This window comes from Akebia trifoliata, chromosome 8 (genome assembly GCF_017979445.1).
Source record: "Akebia trifoliata isolate Shusen 1 chromosome 8, ASM1797944v1, whole genome shotgun sequence".
NCBI lineage: Eukaryota > Viridiplantae > Streptophyta > Magnoliopsida > Ranunculales > Lardizabalaceae > Akebia > Akebia trifoliata.
Window position 1 is genome coordinate 19,713,081 of NC_141382.1, and position 12,864 is coordinate 19,725,944.

The 12,864-nt window shown below is 37.0% G+C and overlaps 1 pseudogene across 1 annotated transcript in view; it reads right to left on the reverse strand.

Annotated features, from left to right (window-relative positions):
• The window catches only part of LOC147396348 (protein sym-1-like), a 28,650-nt pseudogene extending 19,762 nt beyond the window's left edge, over positions 1-8,888 (reverse strand). The window contains exons 1-2 of the transcript XR_015180505.1: positions 8,366-8,888; positions 7,258-7,345 (exon numbers count right to left, since the gene is read on the reverse strand). The product of XR_015180505.1 is annotated as a protein sym-1-like (transcript). The remainder of the gene's footprint in view (positions 1-7,257; positions 7,346-8,365) is intronic.
• Between the last annotated feature and the right edge of the window lie 3,976 nt (positions 8,889-12,864).

Sequence of the window (12,864 nt, forward strand, 5' to 3'; positions counted from 1 at the left end):
AGCAAGCTGCTGTTTGGAAATTTCTAGGACACGTGACAGCTACTGGACCCCTGGTAGAGGTTTACAGCAGCGATAGAACTGCTCCTTGGTGCTCTACGATTGAGTTGATAGCTGTTCGGGTCACCTACAGCAGTGTTTGATCACCTTCCATGCCTACAATCATGTATTGCCACTTTTAGGGTGCTGCGATCAGTTTCTTATTTGAACTCTCTTCAAACCAAAGCACATCTACTCTTTGATGGCCTCCAAAACATCTTCTTCCTCGATCACTAGTAATAGTGATGGATCGGGCGGTCTTCCCTCTCATTCGACCGACTTTCTAGGCATTCAAATTACCATCTTGAAATTAGATGGTCCTAATTATCTTCTTTGGACACGATCGATTACCTCACAGGGGCAAACAAACAACCTACACCGATTGACACTACTTACCCCCAATGATTTGTTAATAACTCTATGGTTACATCTATGTAACTACACATTGCGACTGATTTTATGTTCTCCAAGACCGCAAAAAAGATATGGGATTCTGCAAAAAGTATATACTCGCAACGTCAAAACAATGTCCGGATCTTTAACTTAAAGCGTGAGATTTCCCGCCTTTCGCAAGGTGACTCTTCAGTCACCACCTATATATCACAGCTACATGTTCGATGAGAAGAGTTGACCTTTTATTCCTCGTCCTATGCTTTGAAGGACCCTTTTGATCAAACATTATATGCGTCGATTCTACATAAGAATCGAATTTTTCAGTTTCTAGCCGGTCTCCGAGATGAGTTTGAGTATGCGAGAGTTCATTTATTGGGTATGGATCCCTTTTCGTCCCTACAAACTACGTATTCCTATGTCTTAGCTTATGAAAGTCGTCGTACAGCTGTCCTACCCCACACTTCTAGAGACCACTCTGTTATGCTTGCTTACATACCTTCGCCACAGCCTCCCAGTAGGTTTTTGCTCACCCATCAGCGATGTAAGTGTGATCATTGTGGAAAGTTGGGTCAGATAAAAGCCTGTTGTTATGCACTTCACAGTTATCTTAATCAACAATAACCACAGTCGTACCACTTGGGTCTATCTCATGAAACACAAAAGTGAAGTATATGGGATCTTCAAACAATTTCTTACTATGGTTCATACCCAGTTTGGTCGTACCGTCAAGACTTTCCGTTCAGATCATGGTACCGAATACACCTATAGTGAGGTATTGAAACTTTGTTTAGAGTTTAGTATTGAGCATCAAATGTCCAATGTTAAGACTTCTCAGTAGAATGGTCGATCCGAAAGGAAAAAATCGCCATATTCTAAAATTAGCCCGTGCCATATCTATTGGCATGGACGTGCCACATCTATTGGCATGAACGTGCCACAATCCTATCGGACCGATGCAATTCTTACTAATGTTTACCTTATTAATCAGACCCTCCCAAATTCTTCAATTTGCCACTCCCTTCTTTCATCTCCATCTGGATCGTCCCTTATTTCCACTTCCTCCGCATGTGGTTGGATGCATCGACTTTGTTCAAATTATTGACCAAACTCGCACTAAACTTGATCTTAAGGCCGTAAAATGTATTTTTTGGGATTATTCCTCTACCTAAAAAAGATATCGTTATTATCATCTTTCCTCTCGAAGGCATTTCGTCTCTCAGGATGTCTCCTTTGAGCATACCCCATACTACCCTAGGTCAATTGGTAGTTAGTTTGAGTGGTTTCCTTTAGATTCCCCTGATGATGGCCCTTCTCCCTTGTTATTTCCTCGTCCCATGTTGTTCCTTCCTTCTCCATCTCCTATCAGTTCGTCACCTCCTCAATTGCTTGTTTACTCTCGACAACCACGCAATACTACCATTAATTCTATGTCAGACCAGCTTGCTTCGTTGCCTCGAGTTCTGCCTCCTACTGTTCTTTGTGATGATCGTCCTATCATCATTCGCAAGGGTAAGCGCACTTGTACTATTCTATTTCTAATTATGTATCTGATTCCGCTCTCTCACCCTCTTCTCGGAGTTTTTTTGCTTATATTTCCGTTGTTTCTCTTCTTAATACTATTGCAGATGTTATTGTCCATCTTGAGTGGTGAGCAGCTATAATTGATGAATTGAATGCTTTTAAAAAAACTCAGACTTGGGAACTAGTTCCTCTTCCGCCTGGGAGGAAGGCTGTGGGATGTTGCTGGGTGTTCGCCATTAAACATAATCTTGATGGTTTTATTACTCGCTATAAGGCCCATCTGATGGGCAAAGGTTATGCCCAAACTTATGGGATTGGTTACCAGGAGACATTTGCTCCTATTGCCAAGATGACCACCATTTGAGTTCTCTTCTCTATTGCTACTACCAGAAGGTGGCCCCTTTTCCAATTAGATATCAAAAATACTTTTCTTAATGGTGATCTTCAAGAAGTTTATATGGTCCAACCTCTTGGCTTTCCTGCAGTTGATTCTTCTGGACATGTCTGTCGTTTTTGCTGTTCTCTCTATGGACTAAAGCAATCTCTTCGCGTATGGTCTGAGCGCTTTACTAAGACAATGCATCAGTTTGATTTTCATCAGAGTTCTACTAATTATACCATTTTCCTACGTCACTCCCAGGGCAAAACTGTAGTTTTGATTGTTTGTGGATGATATTGTCCTTACTGAAGATGATTGTAACGGCATTACAAAGGTAAAATCTTACTTAGAACATCAATTTGAGATTAAGGACCTTGGACATTTTCATTATTTTTTGGACATTGAGGTTGCGCAGTCCCATTCTGGTATCTTTATCTCTCAGCGTAAATATGTCATTGATTTATTGCGTGACTCCGGCCAACTTGGTTCTCGTCCCGCCGATACTCCAATTGAACTGAATCACAAGTTGACTAATTCTGGGGGGTGTGTTTGCCGAATATTGGCCAATATCAATGTTTTGTGGGAAAATTGATCTACTTATCTATGACTCATCCCGACATTGCCTATGTTGTTAGTGTTGTAAGTCAATTTATGCACTCTCCTCGCACATCTTATCTTATTGTTATCTATCGTATTCTTAGATATCTTAAAGGATATCCTGGTCGAGGTATTTTATTCAATAATCTTGGTCATCTTCGCGTTGAGGCATGGACTGATGCAGATTATGCTAGTTCAGTGACTGATAGACAATCCACTTCTGAATACTATATTAAAGTTGGTGGGCTTGATAACTTGGCGCAATAGGAAGCAGGATGTGATTTCTCGGTCCAGTGTTGAGTCAGAGTATAGAGCTATGGCATTTAGAGTGTATAAGTTGTTGTGGCTCAAGACCTTACTCGCTGATTGTGACTTTCTATGACAACCCCTTTTTCACTATATTGTGATAATAAATCAGCTATTAACATAGTAGCAAATCCAGTTCAGCATGACAAAACAAAGCATATCGAAGTTGATCAACATTTCATTAGAGAGAAGATTGTCTCTTGGTAGATTTGTACTCCCTTTGTTCCTACATCTCAGCAACTTGCCAATATTCTTACTAAACGTATTAGCAAAACTACCTTTGAAGGTGTCTTGTCCAAGTTGGGCGTTACCGATATCCACACACCAACTTGAGGGAGAGTGTTGAAAAACTCTATTCTATTAAAAAAAATTTGTCTTTTATCCTTTTTAGTCTTTTCCACTTGTTAAACTATGTAATCACCTTTAAAGCCTAAATAGGACTTTGTAATTAATTTAACTTTTCTCTCTATCTTTTTTAACTAAAACCAAGAAGAAGCATCACCCGATAAGTGAAGACCAACCAAAGCAACCATCTGATTATCATGGATTCCATGAATATGTTGATATTGTTCCACATGAACAAACCATCCAAAAGGGTCAATGCTCGCAAATTTCGAAAAATCTATCTAAATCGATCGACCATGAAATAATGGATTTTGCGTTGTGCCATCCTCTGTGAAGTTATTTTGACGGCCACCCACAGGTTCTCGAGCACCTTGCACTGGTTGTTTGTGAGCACCCTAAACTATTGGTTGAGGAGGTTTGTGATGGCCTTGTTCTACATGATTCGGATTGGGTAAAGTGTTTGAACTGCTCCGACAACCGTTGGAATTGAAGAGTAAGGCCTTGAACATCAACAGTGAGTTCGTTGAGTATGGGTTCCAAGAGATCTACCCGATCGCTAAATTCCTTTGCAGATAAAATGATTAGCACCAAGATCAAAGTCTTTGATACCAAATGATAGAATCCTTGGATCGGCAGCTGCCGATTTTCTTCGAGGGAAATCGTTCCTCCAATTATATTCGATAAAAATAATGATCTACATTCTGAAATTTAAAGACAATGAAATTCCTAATAAACTAGGACTCCTAACAATTTACCAATTATCATATTTGGCTATAACTAGAAATAATCAAAAACTCCTAAACTAACTTAATGACTCCAAAAACAATTAAGAGAGAATAAAACGGGGAGATTAGGCGGTAAAAGGAGTCCTAACCATGTATTTGCGCGTGCACCTATGTGTGTGCTCATGTGTGTTTGTTAGATGATCGAATATTGAAAATAGGAGACAAAAGCCCATGCCAAAAAATACAAAACCTAGATGGACACTAGTCCCTCAACAGCTTCTTTGTCAATGAAAAATAAGCTATCTAGGAGGGAGAATGATGAAATCCCATATAAAAACAAAATCCTCAAGAAAAAACCCTCTATATGTTTCAATCTAAGATCAGTGATAAAGCAAAGGTTTATTCTTCAAGATAGGCCAACCGATAGCTTCCAGCAAATCACAAAGGAAGGAGAAACCATAAAACCCAACCTAGAAGACAACGCATATTCATCGTCCAACTACAAAAATATCTGCTAGAGTATAACAAAGATGGGGACGTTGAGATGGATGAGTAGTAAAACTAAGAAAGATAAAATTTGAAACAAATGCAGGTGTTGCGCTGATAGGTGATAAAGTAAAGGAAAGTTGATTGCGATGGTTAGAGCATATTCAACAATAGCTGCTTACAACCCTAGTTAGAGTGGAATGTGCAACTTTGTAATTGCCCATGTATTGAAACATGACTATCTAAGTGTTCAAATGATCTAGTTTATGAAATGAGAATCAATTTATTTCTTTTGCGATAACATAACCACATTACTCCAAGACAAAGGGATCACATATTGTGGCAGCACTCCATCGTAACCTAGGACTGCACTGCTCCCATCAGAACTTGAGCTTGATATAGTTGCTTCAAGGTGGTATCACATAAAAAATGATGGGTACATTGGCATAAATTCATGCAAATGTTGGTTAAGATAGTGACAATATGAAATATGCATAACATCGTAGTATAGTAGATGTTCTTGGGCTATAACAACTATGAAGGAACACAAGGTGTACCATTCAAGAAATTCCCTTTCCTGTCACAATACAATCCTTGAAGTGTTGAGTTTTGTGGAGGTTAGTTATGTTTGATATGGTTGACGACCCGACCTAACCCGACTTAAATAATGTTGCGTGGTTTTTTTATGAGAGATTTTTTAAGGCTTAGTTGACCTAAGTTGGAACGCTCATGGACAAGCTTCCTGGGGGTCCAGGGGGCAACGCCCCCACGAAAAAAAAAATTGGCCCATTTTGTAGCCCATTGTGAATCCTGTGCACAGTATATAGACACCGCTTTTGGTGATTAGGGTTTTTTTTTTAAGTCTTGGTTGTCGTTTTTGAGACTATAGCCGTACTTTTATTTTCTTCTTGATAATAGTGAAATCCCTGCAACTCCGTGGACGTAGGCAAATTGCCGAACCACGTAAATACTGTCTTGTGCGTGTGATTGCTTTATTTTTCGACGTGTGTATTTTCTCTATTTTCATTTCTCACAGGTTGGGATTTTCGGGTTGAATTCCCTTCACGAAGGACAACAAGAATTCTGGAATTTGTATTGCAATTGTGGGGCAAAATGTGAAAACATAAATAATATGTAGTTTTTGTTTTATTTCCAGGAGATGATTGGTATTTTATTCATGTACATACTGTTGAAATACATTTTCTTTTAATACTAGGACTCAGAACATTAACTGTACCAGTTGAATACACAATTTTTCACATGATACATAAGAGGAATTTGTGTTCTTTGTTCTCTGCCAGATTTGACCACCGTTCAAGAATATTTGTATTAGAGATGGAATCAAGGGTCCTACCAGATGGGAATCATCAGATGGTTATCTATTTTAATTAATACAGCATCCATGACTATTCGTAGCAAAATTGTTTTCCATATACATTTCCCCAGTCCAACTTATTTATAACCTTCAACTCCAAGAAATCCCTTCACCATCCTACTTTTGCATTTAATCCGTCTCTACTCTCATCAACCAACATTATGTCATATGTTAAAAAAATATATGGGATCACCTCTCGAACATGAGCAATCGATTCATCCATAATCAATGTGACAAGAAAGAGACTTAGGGTAGACATTTGGCGTAAACTTACTGTGACTCAATAGTCATTCATCTCACCACCAATTCTCCTCACGTTAGTTATTGCTCCCTCATACATATGCTTAACTATGAAAGAATGACAAGATAGCATTCCTTTTTTTTTCCAATGAAATCATTCTAACCCGTTAAGAATTTTTTCATATATTTTCTGATACAATTAAAACCTTGTTAATATTTATTCCACTTTTCTCAACTTTTATTCCCCACTGTATAAATCCTAATCACTTGACAAACATGATCACACTCCTAGTTTAATACACCATGTGAACATGGGCAGTCTTTTATACTTTATCAACATTCTCAACCTTGATACAAGAAAAGAGAAAGAAAACACACACACAAAAAAACGAATCTTTTTATTGATGTTCTAGCAGCAAGAATGTAAAAATAGCAAACAATCTCACGATGCTCACTTCAGTTCTGATATACAATGCATCATAACATCTCCATGATGCAGTATTACAGTATTGGACTTTGTGGCCACCAATTGAAGATGCAATTCTAATCACTTCAATAAAAAAACACACACACAATCTTAACAAATTTTAGACTATCAAATAATTTTTAGTTAAACTTTTCTTGGTAAGGAAATAGTATTTCAATGATCACTATATTTCCTCCATACCCTCGAATCTCCAACTCAAAAAATCCTGAGAACGTAAATATCATAACCCAACAATTTCAACTAAACTAATAAATAGAATAGAAAACTACTAACATTAAACCTTTTGACATCAATAAAAAGGCCAATATAAAAAAGAAAGCAAATGACTCAACACTTTTAGTAGATAAGCAAAAGACAAAACAAGTACCTGGCAAATTAAATCCCCAATGAAAGTCAAAATTGCAGAAGTCATAGCTTTCGTCAAAACCGGATACTTCTCAAGAAGTGCCAAGTACCTGGGAAAATTGGAAAAAAGTTACACAAGATATGATGCAAGATGAAGTTCCATCCAAAGTGCTAATGGTCTCCTCCTCCAATGGTAAAATCTCTATGACTGCACGATGCCCTCATCAAGATCCTTTTCTACAATAACTCTTTTAAATAATTATTATTGTTAGAGTTCACCTTAGCAAATCACTATTGAATTATAATAATTGGACATATGTGCTCACTTGATGCAACCAATCTGCTCCAACAACCCCATAAAATTTGTCTTCCACCAACTCATCAACTTGGGAGACTAGTATTGTTCCATCAGTGGGTCACCAAGTGGCTGAGGTAAAAGACCAAACCCCACCTTTTAAATATATATATATAGGGAAGAGTTCGGAGGCCCTAAAGAGAGCCAAACATTTTTTCAATGTATGGGTTAGAAATTTCGGAATGGGCTGATTTTGGCGAGGATGATCTCCTCAGCCCATTCCGAAACTTCTAACCCCATCAAAAGTGGTTTACAAAAATCGGATGGTCCAAGATTCTTCAACTTGTAAGCTAGGGTTAGAAATTTCAGAATAAACTGATTTTTGTTGAGGATGATCTCTTCACCATAGAGATCATCCTCATAAAAAAGCAGTGCATTCTGAAACTTCTAACCCTTATTTTGAGAAATGTTTGGCTCTCTTTAGGACCTCAGAACACTTCCCATATAAATATATATATATATATATATATATTGCTTAAAAGTTGTTGAGTTTAATCCCCCATCGGACACTCATTGCCTTGTCTCTCTCCTTATAAGCTCCCGTGCCTCTCCACTCATTGCCAATTGGTTTTGAGTTGGGCCCCCAAATTTATCAAAAGTGTTTATACTTGCAACTGCAAGTATCCTCCTAAGTGAATAATGATGTATAAGATACAAGAGTCTCTATTCAGTCGGAAGTAAAACAAAGCTACTCAATTATAGAACTCTTCACTAGAATTGAGTGGCAAAGCTTCTTTGCAAAATACAAATGGAAAAAGATAAAACAAGAAATTACCATGAAAGCAAGGACCGATAATGATGATGACTCCCACCACCACCACCTGCACCTCCACCTCCACCTGATCCCCCAAAACCACCACCAATACCACTGTCCGAAACCCAAAAATAATCAAAACCCATTCTTCTAAATCCAATTTCAGAACGACCCAGATCCTTAAAACAGATTCCATGACTGGAATTCAAAAGGGTATGTAAGAACAGACCCTAGATCCGCTTTTCTGTATGGGAGAAGATACAGAGATTCTTCTGCTCAGATAACTAAAGGGAGAAATTTGTTTTGGAGTAAGAGTTGGAGTTGGAGTTGGAGTTGGAGAGAGAGTAACAAAACGGAAGAGCAAGGAAGCACTACGGAAAACGGTAACTGGAATAGGAGCCATTTTTTCCTAGTCGTCGAACGAGTTTTCCGATACGTTTGAGACGTCTCGTCCCAGAAAAAAATTTTCAAAATGAACGTGCGGGGTTTTATATCTTGTCCGAAAATTTGACTTGTCCGTCCGTCTAGAAATTAAGATGACCCCGGGTAATACGTCTCGTTCTCGAAGTTTTGAAATAATAGATGGCACATGTTGGAAAAGCGCATTACGTCACAAAGGCTTATTTATCAATTTAAATATCAATTAAAATAATATTTTTATAATTTCTATAAAAAAAATTTATTTGGGTGATTAATAGGCCTTCTATATTTTATTAAATATTAGAAATACCCCCTATATTTTAAAATTCATGGCATATATTGTAATATCCCGATTTTTTAATTCGTATCTCGAAAAAATTTAATAATAAAATTTTAAAAAAATTCTAAACGAAAGATTAAAGATAAAATACCTAAATTTTATTTTGTTCATTTTTAACAAAAACCAACTTCGCCATTAGATTCAAAATGGTCAAAACACATACATTAGTCTGTAAGCACACTCGAACTCGAATTCAGATAAAAAAATTATAAAATCCTTAAATTTCGTATTGAATGGATCCAAAATAGTGAAATTTCGTTAGAATGGGAATCAAGAAAATTTGACGTCACCATTAGGTCCGTAACGAAAAATTATTCGAAGTGGAATACTCATTTATCATTTTCCAAGTCCGAATGATTAAGTTACCATCGAAAATAAAAAATAAGAGGAAAAATACAAAAATACCCCTCCAACCTTTATAAAAAGAATTAAGTCCCTCTTTTATTTTATTTTCTCCTCTCAAACTCACAAAGAACCAACCCATTTTCTCATCCAAGCGTTTCGACCTATTCTCATTAAGATTCATCGCAATCAAGTCCGTGTTAGTTGTCGACGAAGAAGAAAAAGTCATCGGCATCGACAAGCTCCACATTTTCACCTCATTCAATCTTCATTTTCTCTTCCTTCACTTGGTATCTCACCAAAAACAGCGAGTAGATTCGATATTACCCACTTGGAGTCTCATTCATTTAGAGGAAGGGTCATTCTTCGTCGTAATAGGAAGAAGAACACCTTCACCGAAGGTTTCACAATCAACCCAACCGTTGGCAATCAAGATCGCCCAATTTCGAGTTCCGCACACCAATCCTTGACTTTCGAGCAAGCTTAGTACTTCCATCTATCACAAACTAGTAAGGGACTTTCAACTCTTATTAGTAGTCGTAGATTTCAAAAATTGTTCATTTAGGTTTTAATAAAAACTTGATGTATGTTTCAATATCATAGAATGTCGTCAAACTTATTTCAAATTCATGCTAGAACCTTTGTGTTTGATGTATTTTATCGTGATTTAAACATATGATTTTTGGGTGGGTTAATAGAATCGAAAAACGAACAAAAAATTCAAAAAATATGACGAAAAATCGAAAATTCGTGAAATTGCAGCTTGCTGATGGTCCCACTGTGATCCACCATCCAAAAGCAGGATGCCACCGTGCTTGAACTATTTTTTTCAGAAATTACACCCTACTTTTACCTTAAACTCCTCTTTAATTTTTTTACTTTCCAGTTACTTTAAGTTCTTTAAAGAAATTAAGATTTTATCCCCCTATTTCGGAACAATGGGAATGGTTTCTAAATCTAAATCTCAAATGATCAAAATCCAAATTTTGATTTCAAGAATAAAATATAAATTTCAACGTTTTCGTCAGATTTTCAAAAGTGGATATCTTTTTCATTCCTTCGAATTAGGCAATAAAAATTACATGGTATCGAATTCAAGGCTTTTATTTCTAAAAACCTTTTTTCAATTTTAAGAACTTGAAAAATCAAGTTCTGACACTTAGACAAATTTTTACCAACTTCCCAATTTTGGTAGTTTGACTTCACGTATTTATTAAGATTCTGTTTTAACTAAATTTGGAAGTTTTTCGATTGAATGACCAAAATGAATTTGAAAACTTAAAAAATAAATGTTAGACTTGAAAAGTTGAGAAGTGAAAACACTGAAAAATGAAAAAATGGATGAAACGGTAAAATGCTAGAATCACACCCGAGGGATGACGTATGCATTTTACGTTGTTGTGTTGTGTGTAGGTTGGTGAACAAGTATCCAATGATAATGGTATTGGTTGCATGTTTATTTAAATTATGTTAGTGCAAAGTGCTGAGTTGTGATTATGTTCTATTATTTATTTTAGGCTGCGTGACTACAGTTGCATGGTAGGAAATTAGATATCCATTCTTAACCTTGTATTGTTAATTTCTTTTTATTTTCAAAGAAAAATGAGATATGTAGTGTAGTTATTTTGTGAGCTGTTAAGGAGTCTGTAAATACCTGAAAGAATAGTGTGTAATATCATCTGAAGTGGTGTACTATCCTAGGATGTACGATAAGGACAATCAAGCTCATACGTGGTATGGGACGCATATGAGAATGGAGTCACAACTAGAATCCGAGTTCATTCCTCTCTATCTTTATCAATGAACTTGTATTATAAAGATGGTCGTATACGAATGGAGTTGTATATTATGGGAATCATATACACGCCTGAAAAGTATAGACGAAGATAATTAGTCAATGATTATTAACAATGTAAAGTAATCGAACGTTCTGACGTATAAAAAAAAGACCCATTGATGATGGATGTATGTGAACTTTTAAACTATTTAGTTGTTCATCATTAGCTATGCGTACCAGTTAATCATAGTTTAAATTGTAAAGTTTTGCATTTTTTAAATATTTCAGTTTGCTTATTCGTTCACGTTAGGTGAGGTTATTAGTAGGAGTTGTTTGTGGACCTACTGGGTAACCAATGTTTACTCACCCTTAACTTCTTTTTTTTTTAGCTTTAGAACCTACAGCTAGAGAGGCAGTCATAGACCTATCGAGCAAGGATCATCTGGTAGGTCATACCAACGATCAAAGTCCATTACCTGGTGAGCATTAGGACTACTTTCACTAAGAGCCTATTCGTCCTAGGAGGTGTATGTAGTTTTTAGGTTGAGAGATTAAGTTCATGTTAGTGAGAGGTTAAAATTTTTGTAAACTTGTATATTTTTACATTTTTGCATAACTCTGATCTAACTCTATGTTATTCACAATTTACCATCTTCCACATCTTATATACTTTTGGTACATTGCTATAAACTGGACTTGTTGGATACTGGCTTATCAGTTTTTTTGAGTTCCGTGGAACGCTTAACATAGGCAGAGGAAACCATGTCCAAACTTTTAGATGATCTTGGGATTTGTGTTAGGGTTTGGTGGGGCATCATAGATGGTATCAGAGCTCATTAGTAGTTCCGTATTGGGAGTACAAGTTATTCCGTGTCTAGAGTCTATAGTGCTTAGTATGATTAAGATAAGATTCTAGCTTCATTATATTAGTAATGGAAACGGTGTTCATTACTAAATTCCTATTTAAGATATCAATTAATTCCTTTATAAGAACAACCTTAGCCTGATAATAAATGCATTGTTGTTGATGAACATAATCAAGATAAGCGGATGAGGCAGAAGCCGAGGGATAGGCCGAAACACAGTAGAGATGGGACAGGCGTCAGATCAGACCCTCAATCCGATAGTACAGCTAATGTTGTTTATGAGACAGATGGCTGAGTCCCAAAATAAGTTTAGCGATGAAATGCTCAAGTCACAAGATAGACTAGCCGATGAGGTGGCTGAGTTGAGGAAACGACAGGTTTCTTCACAAGGGACCAACATTATTCCACCCTAAAAGCCACCACACGAGCCACGATCACAGGTCGTACCGTTGAGGGCCGTGGAACTACCCTGCCCCAGGTACAAACATATCTGGGGATGTGGCTATAAAACTTCCAACGACTACGTCCACCTAGATTTGGAGGTTCTTCCAATTCGACTAAGGTTGAGGAGTGCATTTTGAGGACCCGAAAGATTTTGAGTACCAAGTAAGTGGGTAACGATGACTGCATTTCAATTTGACAGGAATACTAGCCATTGGTGACGTTTCGAGAGGAATGTTTTGGGAGATAAACCTTTCGAATGGGCCAACTTGAGAGGATGCCTAGATAGATTTATATCCGAGACGGCCCGAGAGATTAAACATCAAAAATTTTC